Source organism: Ceratotherium simum, chromosome 9 (assembly GCF_057802395.1).
Source record: "Ceratotherium simum simum isolate JZ-2026a chromosome 9, ASM5780239v1, whole genome shotgun sequence".
Taxonomy (NCBI): Eukaryota; Metazoa; Chordata; class Mammalia; order Perissodactyla; family Rhinocerotidae; genus Ceratotherium; species Ceratotherium simum.
Window position 1 is genome coordinate 34,889,449 of NC_141908.1, and position 15,886 is coordinate 34,905,334.

Here is a 15,886-nt window from a genome sequence, read left to right on the forward strand (position 1 = left end):
AATTTTCATGTAGAATATTGTCCTCTATCCATAAGTCAGACACTTGAGAGTAACACCTTCCACCTCTGCAAGTGCCCTGGATGAAGCAGACTGTCAGGAACATTAATGATAACTGACAACTCAGGGAAAGGAAAGAGGTTTTCAAAAGGACTGGTGCCCTTGTAGAGTACATCCAGTTGGCAGCTACTTCAGGAAGATGTTATATTCGCCTTAATGTTAAAGATAGGCTTGGCCAACGAATAAAGGGTTTTATATTTTGAAAATTGCCATGATTTTTCTTTTCTGTCATCTCAAGTAAATAACAAGTAAGTAGCTTAAAAATGATCCTGCCTGTCTGAAGCCAAAGTAATAGACAGGCTGCCCTTTCAAAATCTCTTTCAATTCAGTTTCTATGTTATTAAAAACGAAAGTTAATATGGTCTTATGTAGAATTAGACAATAGTATATAATTTCTAAGATGAATATAATTAAATGTTTTTTCTTGAAAATTTTCATTTTCAATTCTCTGCTTATGTCTTTACCTGGAATGAAATTTGTTTTCCTCTTTAAATTGTACTTTGGGAGCTGGCTCAGATTTCACCATCTTGAGGAAGCCATCCCTGGTTTCCACACCCAGTTCTACTATGCCTTTACTCATATTTATTAATACTTCTCATGCATCAAGTACTGAATAAGCACTGTAATTGAATCATCACATTTAATAATAAAAAATACAATGAGAGACATACATCATTATATAATGATGTATGCCTGAAATTTATACAATGTTACAAACCAATGTTGCTGCAATAAAAAGAAAATAAAAAAAATACAATGAGAGAGGTCACCATTTTAGAAGTATGGAGAATAAATTTCAGAGAAGTTGAGAAATTTTCTCAGTCATATCATTAGTGAATGGTGTTGCCTTTTTTTAACCTTTACATTTCCAATTTGTACTGTATGTTGATATTAAATCCTATTTTTTTGTTATTACTCACCTATAATTTTTTTATACAGTTTTTTCATTGTCCATTACTTTTCCCTCATTGTGTCTAGTAGAAGACTCTCTAGAGGAAGTGTTCATGTCCCCTGAATTAACTATGTGGAGTATAAAGAATCATCATTGTGCTAGAAAGATCATCAAGAGCTCAGCTTTAGTTCATATCCTGTTGAGTAGAGAGATCAAGATATTTTGTCACACAGAAAACACTAGAGAGTTACAATTTTAAAACATGATTCAACCCTAGACATTGGAGGAGAAATTAGAATTGAGCAGAACTTTGAAAATCATGAGAAATACTTCTGGAGACCTATACAATCCTCTAAATTCATGAATTCCATCAGTTCCTTAGAACCCTCATTTTCCCTTTATTTTTCTTACAAGGAGTAACTGTTTTCTTTTTGAGGACCATAGAAAATAAAACCAAATTTGTAAAAACTACTTCCCGATAATTATTGTTTGTATAGTGTTGAGTTGAGGATGGTAAAAATAAGTTGAGATATTGATGTTTGCCAGACTCCCTCACTAAAATGCGACATATGCTTATACTCCAACCAAGTGTCCAATTCAAATTTGTGTTTCACCCAATTCAGAAATTATTATAGCCTTAGCTCTTGAGAGTTGCTTTCAAAATTGCAGAAAATGCACATGTCAAATCCTGAGAGAAAAGTGAATACTCCTGTATGCAATAATAGTTTTTTGGGAGGGATATTATTTATTGGACTAAGACCCCTTTGTTTTTGAAGACAATTACGTCTTATATCTAAAATTTTTTAAATAAAATAATATATTTTTAATATTAAATTAGTAATCATAAAGAATTAAATTTAAGAAATATTTTATTCATTGTTATAAAATTTCAGAATTTTTTTCAGAGAAATAATTGTTATTAAAAAATGACGTTTTCCAATTAAATTTTTCTTCTTCCTGGATAGAAATGTTTGTTCTTTCTTACCCCTTTGGACATAAATATTTATTCTTTCACTTTGTTTCAATTGACCAAGATTTCATTGAATTTTGATACTGTCCTCACTGCTTTAACACACATACCCTTTATTCCATCCAGGTCATTGTCATTTTTAAATGCCAATTGCTTAGAACTCAGCCAGTTCAATTTATTCTTATTAAAATTAATCTCTGCTATAACCGTTCATGGATTCCAACCTAGCCAACTGTAGATTCTGAGTAGCTTTTGGATCTAGGGCAGAATCAGATAAAGATATGGTGTGGTGCTGCTATTTAATTCTTCTCTCTATAGCAAACATTGCTAATGAGTGATGATACTCTCACCTGCTGGGCCTGGAGGAGATTTCACAATCCTCTCGATATGCCGTTCTAGGCTATCACTACCAATTGATAGACTTTGGCAAATCAGATGGAGCCTCTATGCCAACTTGGGTCTTCTATTTTAGCTGGGGAAATGGTATGTTATGCTAGATGGAATTAAAATTACTGCCAACGCCAAAATTTACTACGGCTAGTACATTTTTTAGGTATGAGAATTTTTAAACGTCCTCACTCCCAGGAAAAAGCTGACATGGTAACCAGTAAACACCAGAACTGGTTTTAAACCTGTCTAATTGATCAATGACAATTTGCTTCTGTGAACTCACCTCTGAAAGCCACCAATCAGGGATAGTCTCATGCTTTGAAAGTCAGCCATTCAGCAGTGGACTCACTCCAATGAACTTGCATCTAAGGCTGAGGTCAACCAACTCCTGTTTCTGTAACCAAACACAAGCATGTTTCTTTATCCAACATAAGTCACCTTTTAAGACTGATGTAAACCCACTATTGCCTCTGTAACTAACACAATCCCCACTTCCCAATCCCTCTTTCTTAAAACCCTATGTAATATCAGCAGTTTGCCTAATTCAATGAGATTTCGCCTAACCAGAATAGCTCTCCCTTACCTAGATGAGCAATAAGTCAAGCTTTGCAGCTTTGGTTTTTGTTTCCAAGTTCAAATGGTGGTCTCATACTTTGACAGATGACAGTATATGTCAGCACTTTTTTTTTTTTCAAGTAAAGATAACACCTTTGCTCAATTTCGCAAATGAATTAATTGTTGGGAATAAAGTCACATACAAAAGTGAGTGTTGGCCACATGATTGAGCTCTCCTTACCAAAAATAGATTTCATTGGGATATCACTTTAATAAGCACTGAGAAATTCAAATCTTCTTTTCCATTTTAACTGCATGGAATGTATTTCATTGATGTATAACATCCATTTTATATAACTTGCATGTGACATCAGCCACTTAAAGTAGAACATTAGTAATTCTGACATGCTTGAAGGGTAAATAGTTGGGGACTTAAGGAGAGAAAACTTTTGGGAAATCTCTAAGAGTAAGCAAAGAGTTGATGAGACATGGCAAATAAGTCTATTTGGAGTTCCCCAATATGAGACTGCGCTAGGCCCCTTCTGCATCTTTCTCTAGATATCCTAATCAGCTTAGAAATAGATTGTAAGGGCGTGAATATGTGGAAAACTAATTTGGAGATAAGCTTGCCAGTAGGTCACAGAGTAGGGCTTTTGATGGTGTTGATGGGGCTGGCAGGGAAGTGACTCAACAGGACTGAGTAGGGATTATATTGCCAGTGGAGAGATCATGACTTGATTATTAAATGTTTTTATAAGAATGAAGTGCAGATGTGTTTGGAGATGGGGAGGAAGACAGATGGCAGGATTATGATCAGGGAGGAAAGAATACTGAGGTGAAGATCTTGGATATATTGCATTCAAATCAAAAAGATTTTCAAACCTCCATGGTGCATTATGTGCTAGATGCTGTGGGAAAAAAATGAGCTAGCTGTAGCTGCTGCTCTCATGCAACTTACAGTTTAGTAGGACTAGAGCTCTGTGATGAGGCTGTTCAGAGAAGGTTGTGGCTAGTTTGGGAAGGAAGCCAAGCCATTGAAGCCAAGGAGAATTACAGGCTGTGAGGTCCACATGTCAGCTGGTCATCAATGTAAGTGCTAAAGGCCAAAGATAAAAGCAAGGAATGGGAACTGAAGAGAAATGAAAATGCCACACATCACCAAGGTACAGGACAGTTACGATTGCTTCTTTCTTTTAATTTCTTCCTTTTGGGTTATTTTCTCAGGAAGCTGAGAACCCCATGGGAATCCATAGCAGATGATATGAAATTTTCAGAGAAGTCAGATATACATTTATGGGAAGAAGTGGGCCTGGTTAATTATGATTCCATTACATTATTACTCAAGATGTTAAATGCTACACAAGTTGCCTGAAAACGTGAATTCACACCTGAAAATTTGAAATTTTCTTTCACAGAGAATGTATGTGTCTGGGAATATTGTTAGTAGCTGCACAATTCCTCCTGATGATTTTTAGTATCTAATGCCAAGACATTAAACACTAAATGTTTGAAGAATAATGCAGCATTAAATGATGATTATTTGATGTTTACATCAATTCTAGGAGAAAAGATAATTTTGGAGAATGGTAAGATAAATCAATAGAATAAAGTCCATAAGCTTAACCACAGACTGAATTTTGGGTAAAGTTGTAAAATACATGATTTCTTGTTCTACTTAAATCTCTTAAGCCAAACGGTTACACTTTGTATCCAGGATCCCCATAATTTTTCTGCAGTGCCCTCATGTTTATAATTTATACTGCAAACCTTGTCTGCACAACTTGGATTTGTTTTCTTAAAAACAGCCTTCTTTGAATGTGCGATAGTTGGGTTTTCTGTGGTTATTAGAGAGAAGCTTGTTAGCGGTAAGAGAGTGCAGAGATGTAAGCGAGTGTCCTCCAATGGGCTGTCTGTACTGAATGCGGTTTGCTGGGAAGTAGCAGTTATCAAAGGAAACGTTGGCTGCTGCTGGTGAGTCTGAGGGGTCTGAGGGATTTTCAGAGCACATGCTGATGGACATGGTGTGAATAATTGCCAGCAGGTTTAATCCTGGCTTGTTGCCAACCCAGTGTCTGGGCAGCTCACAATAGGAAATGACAGGTGTGCTAATGCATGAAGCAAGTGTGTGACATGGTTTTGGACAGAGGCCACAGAGTGCTGGTTACCTTGAATATTGATATGTCCTTTTCCCTAACACTTGCTTTTCTTCACAAGGTGACCAATCTCATGGGGCTCCAGTCTTCAATGAAAAAAAATTTTTAAGGGGCATATTTACAACTTTCCTTTGTACTTATATGAATCACGTGAGGTGGCATCTGAGGGCTGCATTTGAGATAGGGCCAAGTGGGATACAATATACTTGCATTTTCTCATTTAATTATAAGGGGAAGAGCAGGCTGTCCTTGTGTCACTTGCTTTGGTATCATGGCATTTCTAGCATCTGGCACTGCATGTGGTGCAGTTAGACTCACATGGATATGTGGCAGGAGGAAGATGCCCAAGGCAGATAGAAATTGAAAACAAGATTACACGCAGAGCCAAACAAGTGGCACATTGTTTTTGGAAAGACGGAAATATTGAATAGAGCCTTAACTTGGGCAGCAGATTGGCTGCACATGGTCTTTTCTGATGCTGGTGGTTAACGTAGCAATTAGAATAAAAAAGCAGAAGAAAATGTATCGAGGAAGTGCCCTGAAAAGAGGGCAAGAATTAGCTGAAAAAGGAGGTGGCATTGCTCATATATCTGTTTACTTGTGTAAAAGTGTTTGGAAGCACGTCTTGCCTCTTATGGGAATACAGATACCATCATTTAAAGCTTAGATTGCCTATGCCAAATACTAGGTCTGCAAAAGCGTTCTTTTCCTTTTATGTAGGTGAGTATGCAAGAAATGGTAACTGCACCTAGAGGAGGTATAAAACCAAAGAAGCGAAATGACTTAACATATATACAAACAAATATATATTCCATGTTCTTGGAAAAGCACCCAATGCTATCTCAAGGGGAACATCACAGAAAGGAGAAGGGTTTGAAAAAGAGAGTAATTTGCTTTCTCTTAAATGGTACTCTTAAAATCCTACCTGGGCCAGAAAGAAGGCAAGTTCCCTTTGATTTATCTTCCTATAAAGCATTGACAACATGAAGGTACAATTTCTCAATAACTTAGCCTGCTCCCTAATTTTAATCCACTGTCTGTCAACCAGAGAAACATCAGTAGAAAAGCAAATGGTTTTGTATTTTCTCTTTGGAATATTCTGTGTCAACAAGGACCACTTTCTATTTTCTCCCTCTAGTTCTCTTATTTTGTATATGGTCTAGCTAATGCACTATTAAGTTTAGCAAGGAAACATCATTAAGATTTTTTTTCTGCCTTCCTGAGAAATAGAATGAGACATGGCATATTTACTTTTCAAGCCACAAAGGGGTTGAAGAATGGCTACATCTTGGAATTATATCTTTTAGCAAAGAGTAGAGCTTTCATTAAATACTGATATAACACAAATACTGATGTAATACAATATAGTCTATGCTCTCTGAAGTTTTCTATGAGTTTCCAGAATTAGGCTTATAAAGCATGAAAGTGTGTATCTGTCTTCTTGTGTCACGATGAGTTTTTCTTTTAATTCGTGATATTTATTTTGTCTTTATTAAGAGAGAAACTAGAGATGCATGGTGATTTTTCTGCCTGTAAATGACAAGTCAGACATAAAATTAGTAATAAAAAAACTCAATGCAATAACATTTGTTCCTTTAAAAATTTTTCTGTCTCTCTCACACAAAATAGTTTATTATACAGTCTAATAGTGTGTAGTTATATAGTCCATAGTCGAATGTATCCATTTTGGCAGCCTTATAACTCACATAAAGAAATGAGGAGAAAAGAAAGAGAGGGGATGGGAACTCAAATCTGTTGAACACTGTATTAATCAAGACTCTTTTAATTGCAGCTGCTAGAACTCATCTCAAAGTTATATATACAAATTTATTATTATTATATAATAATATAAATTATTATGAATTTATTGACTGACTTAATCAGGATTTTCAGCATTCTAGACATACATTATCCTTACAGCTAGCACCTCTTTCCTTGTAGCTCCAGCCAAAGTCTTGCCAATGAACTTGATTGGCCTGACTTGGATCACATGGCCATTCCTGATCCAATTACTGTGGCCAGGACTAAGTTACATGCTTACTCCTAGAACTATCAGGACCAAGGACAGCAGTGATACTTCCCCAAAGAGCTTGCAAATCCAGTCAGACGAAAAGCACGTGTCCACTACAAGTTCCTATTATGTATCAGGCAGCCTGGAATTATTTTCTAGAAACTATAAACAGAACATAATGCATAACTCTTTTTTTTCAGTCTTACGTATAGATTGAATCATGGAGCTAATGTTTTCAAACTATAATGATTCTAGCAAATCTTTACAAGACTAATGCTTTATTTTGCTGTTCCTTTAGAAGTCTAATATTTCCCAAGGGATTTAAATTCCCAACTTTTAGGTGAGGAGACAGAGAAGAAGACACAAGCAAAATTTATCATTTTTTCTGGGCTCTCTCCCAAAATAATGTTGTGATGTGCTGCTTCAAATAGACATTTGCATGGCCATCTATGACATCAACAACCCTTTAGATTGAGAATAGAAATGGCAAAATAACATAACCTACTTATCTGCCAATTATTGATGGATATTAACTCATTTGTAGAATTTAGCTATGTAAGTGTATGTGGTCATGATTTGGCATTGTGCCAGATTCCAATATGTGGGTTCTGTATAGGAATCCCTCTCTTTTGTTCATCATCAAAGCTCTTGTGTATTTGACTATAAATTGAATCATGTTGGTTCATTAATCATGTTCTGTGCTTTGTTTGTGCTTCTAATGTTGCACTTATCTCACTTATTGTAACTCAGCGACCTAAATTCTTTTTGGGACAAAGTAAGAGTCTAAATGTGTAAAATGTTATGACATTATTATTTGCTTATGGATTTGTCTCAACCATTAAACTTGAGCTTCTGGAGGGCAAATATTGGGATTTTCTCATCTTTTCTGACCTCCTGCTGGTTAGAACAGTTGGCACATAGTATTTTATTTTTATTTTTATTATTTTAAATACTGGGTGACTCAATGACATTAAAACCCTTAGGGCCTTTGCTACTGAAAGAAACTCTGGAGAAATCCTTCAGTGAGTCTTTGAACAACCATTCTTTAAATAATCTGTTTTATAAACTTGGATACTTATTAACCGGGTTCCTTTAAAGTTAGGTTTACCCCCCCCCCCCACAGCCAAAACCCTAGTAGAGCCTCCTTATGGATCACCTATGTGCAGATTGGATGGATTCTAACAAATTTTTGGAAATTACCTATGTATATATGAAGATGTGTTAAGAAAACCTAAAATTTCTGAAGTTTCATTGGAAGTGGACAAGATCAGACATTGTAATAAAAAATTGCATGTGTAAGCTGCTTAGATGGACTTTTCCCCCTTATTTATTGAAACCAAAAGAAGAAAAGAATTCTTTCACTCTTTGATGTAAAAAATATGGTTTCAGAAAGCAATAAACAGACTGCAAGGCATGAGCTTTTTCAAAAAACAGAAATAATTTGGTGAAATTTAAAACAAAGATCTGATGTGTTCCCCTTGGCAGAGTAGGAAACGGATACGCTCATTTCTGTAAAGAAGATTTTGGATGTCTTTAAAACGAAACATTACCACTCAATAGAGGCCATCTAAATGATAGTGGCTAACTTTCAATTTCCAAAATGAGAGAGTCTAAATAATTTCCTATACATAAAAGATACATAATTATACCCAAATAGCCACAGCTACCTCTTGATTGGATATGGATATTTGGAAATAAGGCTCCATTCCCATTTTATATGCTAATTCTGTGATTTTGAAAGTTAAAATTACTGTATTTTGTAGCCATTGGAAGTTGAAATTTTAATTTTCAAAATCACAGAATTAGTATCTAAAATGGGAATGGAGCCTCATTTCCAAATATCCGTATCTAATCAAGAGGTAGTTTTAATTCTCCAAGAAGTGTATGCACTCTAATAAAGTAGATGGAGAATCTCACTTACAGGTGGATCACAGATGCCTCAGAAGCAGACCTTGCATGGCTACATCTGTACAGCACAAAGTGTAGTAAAAATGCCACTTTATATCCTACGTAAAAAGGAAACAGCAAAAGTGCATGGTCATATTAGGTTGGGGATGGAGGAATAGTTAGAAACCATTCAGGAGGAGTAAATTTTTGGTTGTTGCCAACCCTGAAAATTTTTTCATTGTTATTAACACACAGATTCCCCAGATTTTGCCAACCCCACAAAATCTGTTTTGGTCAGTCTTGTCTGAGTTTCATGGAAGCTTATTTTGCCTTTATCTTAGACAATAAAGACAGGTAGGTTATTTCTTTATGTTAATGGCTTTTTAAATGAGTCTACCTTTTCCCTTTGTTTATCGCAATTCCAATAGGGAAGCAGCCTATCCATTTACTTCTAAATGATGATAGATTATTCTGTGTGTTTCATTCATCGGGGTGCGTGCATCTGCATCTTTATACCAAAAAGTGTGGTTTGCTTAGATAGTGTGACTTCTGTGAAGGAGCCAGCCCCAGAGGCTTAGCAGCTTCCTGTCCTCAGATTCTCTAGATGCCAAAGGATTTGTACTTTGACATATGTTAGACTCCTTAGCTTTGATTGGTATTCCTTTAGAAATATTCTGGCTGTATTTTCTTTATAAGAAAAGAGGGGAAATAAATTGCCATGCTTTATGATCCAGAGCTCATAAAATTCCTTTGAAATAAAGGCATTTCCTCTTGATTTGTCATCTCCTAGGAAAGCTTGAAGAAAGGTACCAATTATTTCTGACTGGTGGCAAGAGAATTTTGAACAATTCTCTAGTAACATGTTTTTGGTAATTTGTCAGCTCATCTGTATAATCTGCTAATACTCAGCACTAATTAACAAAACTAAAGAAAGTGAAAAAAGGAATCACCTAAGTTCAATCAAACTATCATGACACTGAAAGCAGCTGAGAAAAACTTTTCTTTTCTAGAGACAGATTCCCGAAAGAAAATCCTAGAGACTGGAGTTATATGCAGAATTACAAAAATGTTGGGGTTCTCTCACTTACTCCATAAGCATTCTGGCCTGAGTATGCTATAGTTGAATGGTAGAATGAATTTGAGATAAAATTGATGAAATGCATTTAATGGGCCTATTTTAGTGCCTGAACTAGGACCCTCCTCACATTCAGCTTCTTATCATCTCATCATGTATTGATTTTTTGCCTGCTTTCTCATATTTTTTTCTTTTGCTAATTTTTTCCCAGTTTTGTTGAGATATAATTGACATACAGCCCTGTACAAGTTTAAGATGTACAGCATAATGATTTGACTTATATATATTGTGAAATTCTTTCACTACTTTTGGACCCAAATTCTTTAGTACCTGTCAAAATCACTTGTATAAGAACTGGCTTTGTTGCAAATTTTGACAGAGCAATCTTGACATGGAGAATACTGTCACACTCTCCACCACCATCCCTAAAATACTCTTTGCAGTGTGTCTGTCTGTATGTGAGAGAACGAGCGAACAAGCGAGAGACAGAGCGAGCGAGTGAGCGAGCGAGTGAGCATTATTTGTCTTCAAGTAGTAGTTAAATAGCCAAATAAAATGTTATTAATGTACAAACTCCTTGGGGTAAGTACTTGGTTAAGATGTATTATACTGAAAGGGAATTTTTGTCACTATCATAACAAGTAGCAGAATTCCAGGAGGTTATAATGAAGCTGACTCCTCAACCTGAGTTACCTCATTGTGGCTCCAGCACTAGGATCCTCTTCTTAGTTGGGATTTGTTCTTTAGCAAAACAAACTGTGATGCTGTCTTAACTGGCTCTGTTCTTGTTCAAAGCAGTGATTCATTTTATTTATTTATTTATTTATTTATTTATTTATTTATTTATTTAGTGAGGAAGATCAACCCTGAGCTAACATCTGTTGCCAATCCTCCTCTTTTTGCTGAGGAAGATTTGCCCTGGGCTAACATCCATGCCCATCTTCCTCTACTTTATATGGGGTGCCACCACAGCGTGGCTTGACAAGCGGTGCGCCAGTCCCCGCCTGGGGTCGGAACCTGTGAACCCCGGGCCGCTGCAGAGGAGCGCGCGAACTTAACTGCTATGCCACGAGGCCTGCCCCTAGCAGTGATTCATTTTAAAGGCTAGTTTAAAGGTATAATGAATGATACAGATTAAACATTAGTGACATTCTGCTTTCAGATCTGTTAAGGGATAAAATATTGATATATTAGGAGAAATTGATTTAGAAAGCAAGTACACTCTTTTTGTGTGGTTCAGGTGGCCAGCCTGGTTCAGTGGATAGGAGAGCACATAGGGGTCTGGGGCCTAAGCCCCTAAGAACAATGAAAACATTATTTCCCAAAGAATGTTCTCGGTGCAGATGATATGCCTTGGAGACCTGCAGGGACAGTAGGGGATTGGTCAAGGATCATGGATTTAGGATCTGTCTTTTCTGTTAGAGGCATGGCTAACACATAGGTCCTCTGGGGCTAGGTATAGCTGATTTCTGATGGTATAAGAAGAGTTTATAAAGACAGTCAGAATGTTTCTAATCAGTATCTCCAAGTAATGTCTACATTTTTTTGGTATATTTCTCCACTTGAATCTCCATAGTTTGTTCAACATCCACTTCTGAACTTCTTTGTAGAATAGCTTGCTTTGACTTTTGATTTGGGGAATAGTATGAGATGTGTATTCTGAAAGTTTTACTGTGCTTCCTGTAACAATGTTGAGAATGTTGTCTTCTATCCATGGTCTCTAGAAATACCTGGGCTTCTTCTGAGAAGCTGTTATAATTTCTTTTTATGCTTACCGTGAATAATGTAAGACATTGTGCCTTTCTCTTTGAATTAACTCCCATAACTCTGAATTTGTGGCCCAGCTACAAAAAGATGGAACCTCATGGGATGTGTTTATGTATGAACTCACTCCAGTTTTATCTTTTTTTTCCTGACTTATATTTATCCTTTGTCCTAAAATGCCACTTATTTATTTTAATTAAATAATGTTAATTTGAATATGGCTCTGAAGACCTCCTTAAATCATTTTTGGAAAAAGATGGTTATAAAAAGTGTTAATTTTAAAGACTGTGTTTATCCTTAATACTCATTGGTAATTTTTCCTTGTTCTCTAAAGTTCTGTTTGTTAAGAGGATAACACAGATTAGCTCCAGTTACACAGTCAACTTTGTGAATAGGTGAGAAGGGGGTGAAAGATTTGGTGATAGGGTAGCAATTCCTAATTTCTCTTCTTTTTGCTCTCTTGTAGACGTCCCAGGTACAACTACATTCATTCTTGTGGAAAGACGGAGGTTCTGAGAGTGGGGAGAAGGAGAGAAAGAGAGAACACTGCAGGGGATGAAGAGTAATACTTAAAAAGGGGAGTCAGAGAGCAGAGAGTGAAGGGTGTAGAGGACCAAGACTGTTGCTGTCCTTCATGGGGCCAGCAGAACATGTCCAGATGCCACTCTGACAGCTACTTTAGGAACAATTGGACAGAAATCAAAGGGTGATGGATTAATATCCCCAAATCGCCTCTGTTTTCTTCACTGTTCACATGATTGCTGAAATCAAACTGAAACAAACAAGCCAACAAGAAAACTTCATTAAACCCAAATTTGGGGCCCACCCCGTGGCTTAGCAGTTAAGTGCGCGTGCTCTGTTACTGGTGGCCCGGGTTCAGAACCCCGGGCTCGCACCAACGCATCGCTTCTCCGGCCGTGCTGAGGCCGCGTCCCACATACAGCAACTAGAAGGATGTGCAACTATGACATACAGCTATCTACTGGGGCTTTGGGGGAAAAATAAATAAATAAAATTATAAAATAACAAACAAACCCAGATTTGTTGCTTAGTGATATCATTTTCTTTATTCTAAATTTCAAAAAACATTGAAGTTTTCATTCCCAAATGAAAATATATTTTTGATTTTCAGAATAATTTGTAATAATAGCCTTGAAAGCTGTTTTTGTAATTCCATTGTTTTCATCCCATGTAATGTTTGCCATAGTTGGAGTGGCGGAGGTGTGTAAGGCATGCCTTTCTTCACGCCGATTGCTTTAGGCTATATCTTTCATTTTTGATTTCCGTGATCACTACTAGCTATCATCATCCCTCTCGCTTATGCTCAAATGGGACATGTATGTGAGGCATGAGAAATAACTTTCACGCATTCTTAAATTGTTTCTACAAAAACACGACTACAAAACAACAAGATTTATGAAGATGAACTACCACTCGTGTTGATAAATAACATTAAGATCAACTTGTAGCCAGATTTAAAAAGTAATAGGCATCTGAACTTGGAAGTATTATTTTAAGTTTTTTTTTTTTTTGAGGAAGATTAGCCCTGAGCCAACATCTGTTGCCAATCTTCCTCTCTTTTGCTGAGGAAGATTGGCCTTCGGCCAACATCCATGCCCATCCTCCTCCACTTTATACGGGACGCCCCCACAGCATGGCTTGCTAAGCAGCACATAAGCCCATGCCCCGGATCTGAAACCAGGAACCGGGGCTACTGAAGTGGAGCGCATGAACTCAACTGCCACACCACCAGTCCGGCCCCTTATTTTAAGTTTTTAAATCAACCTTTAATTTATCTGCAATAGGATGTCCTTCCTGCCTAACAAGCACTTAAAATGAAGCCTCCATCATGTTTCCGCCTTTGTGTAGCCACTGCAAACAGCTCGCCGGGTCCTCCCTGGCCTTAGCTGTCTGAGGCTATAGATGTCAAAACTTACCATGAAACTAGTTACTTCAAGCTCACAAAGTTTTCGTAACCTCTTACCTGAAATTGCTCTCATTCCTGCTCAAGGAGTGTTCCTCCTTGTTCAAGTCCTTGAGCTTTTCTCAATTGCATCAGCAAGAAAATTCCTGCTGTACTTAGCAGATTTTAAGCTGAGCTAAAGGTTTCAGAAAAACACAACCAACCGCTATGTCCTAAGTTGAGTGGCAGCAGCAGCAGGGTAAGGACATGGGCTCTGAGCCCACTGGTTGCATTCAAATACCAGCTTTGCCTCTTATGAGGTATTTCGTATGCCTCACTTGCCTTATACGTAAATGGGGATATAATACTACCAACCTGAAAGGATTTTTAGGATTTAAGTTGTATAAACTGCCAGAACCATCCCTGGTGCCTGTTAAGTGCTATACATGTATTTTTTATTTATTTTATTTTAAAGTCCTATAAATGAATCTAATTACATCGTTTATAGTGAAGGTGAACTTGCCACAAAATTAAAAGGCTATGAGACCATAGTTAGGTTACCTTTTATCGTTAAAGACAAAGCTATCCCTGGTCTTCTTAAAAAATACACATATACATGTGCATTCATATTACAAGAAAAATGATTTAGCTGGGTGACTTGAGTATGCACGTTTTGGACACCAATAACTACACTGTGGTTTTTTTTTTCAGCTTTATTGAGGTATAATTGACAAAAGTGTAAGATATTTAAAGTGTAGATGGTGATGATTTGATATATGTATACACTGTGCAAGGATTCTCCCCATCTAGTTAATTATCACGTCTATCACCTCACATAGTTATTATACATATATTTTTTATATGAATTAGGAAAGGATATTTGGGTGCTGTTTATCCATCCTCTTTCCTCTTATGGTTCTGAAGCTGTTTTTTAGTCTGAAATTCTTGCCATATCTTTTAAGAAATGAATAGAGAATCACTATTTAAAAAATCTCCCAACCTCTAATGAACTACTTTATTATTTTCCTGTTTCAGTAGTGAAATCTTGGAAATAGTACTTTGGCTATAATCAAATGTTTGTTTCAGGATCCTAATATCTCTCATACTTTTGAGCAGGGCAAACTATGGCCTATGGGCCAAACCCAGCCGCCATCCATTTTTATAGATAAAAGATCTATTGGATCACAGCCACGTTCATTCATTTATATCTTATCTATAGCAAGTTGAGTCATTGCTACCGAGACTGTATGTTCTGCAAAGCCTGAAATATTAACTACCAGGCTCTTTACAGAAAAACTTTGCCGACCTCTGGTTTAGACTATTAGGATTACAGTCTTTTCGAAACTAAATCTTTCATGTACACTTGATTTTTGCCACATCTGCTTATCACCTGTTATTTACTTAATATTTTCTTTAAATATATCCATCATTTTTAAGTTAAATTTACTTTGTAAAAAAACCTTTATTGCAATGAAAACAGTAAAACAATGGAAACAGAAGATATTTATGAAAGCAAATATGCTTCAAATTAATTTATTAAATTCTAGCTGAATACTATTCCCCACCAGTCTGACACCTGCTCTCTTAGGAAATAAAGGAGATTTTCAGTTGTTGGAGAGATGATAAAGACATTCTTGGCACCAAAATTGAAACTTTAATCTTGTTTTAATCAGAAGGATTAAGTGAGAATTGAAAAAGGCAGACATAATTTTCTCATTACATGTGATTCATGCCATTGAATGACACCTCTGAGTACCCCCTACAATAACTTTGAGTATCATCCCTAATCTTGTATGTATCTGCAGTGACACACATTGTGCCCTTTCAGAAACTCTGGATAAACAACAATGATGATAATGGAAACCAATGCTAGCTAAGGTGTATTTAGAGCTTCTGGTTTGCCAAGCACTCTTGGAAGAGCTCTGCAGGTCCAAACTTACTCAGTTCTCACAAGAACCTCAGAAATATTTCTCTTCTTTTTCCCATTGTACAGATGTGACGGCTAAGACAGAGAGAGGCTGGTAACTTGCTCAAGGTCCATTTGACTAATAAAAGGCAAAGCTGACAATGAGGCAGTGATTGAGGGTTAGGAATGCAGGCTGGGCCACCAATTGTGCTTCTAGAAAACCTGAGATCAAACATGAGTTTTCATCTTTTTCTCTGTATTATAGACATTTTAGTAGGAATTTTGGAGAAGTTTTTGTTAGAAACTGCTATCTTACTAAGGAA

General features: G+C 36.6%; 2 long non-coding RNA genes across 3 annotated transcripts in view; one reads left to right on the forward strand and one right to left on the reverse strand.

Annotated features, from left to right (window-relative positions):
• The window catches only part of LOC147916265 (uncharacterized), a 65,418-nt gene extending 52,631 nt beyond the window's left edge, over positions 1-12,787 (forward strand). For both annotated transcript variants that reach the window (XR_015553198.1, XR_015553199.1), the window contains one exon: positions 12,221-12,787. This is a non-coding gene — a long non-coding RNA (uncharacterized LOC147916265). The remainder of the gene's footprint in view (positions 1-12,220) is intronic.
• Positions 786-9,051, reverse strand: LOC147916266 (uncharacterized). Its single transcript, XR_015553101.1, has 4 exons — positions 8,950-9,051; positions 3,823-3,960; positions 2,593-2,703; positions 786-1,145 (listed from the first exon to the last, which is right to left on the reverse strand). It is a non-coding gene; the product is annotated as an uncharacterized LOC147916266 (long non-coding RNA).
• Positions 12,788-15,886: the final 3,099 nt, after the last annotated feature.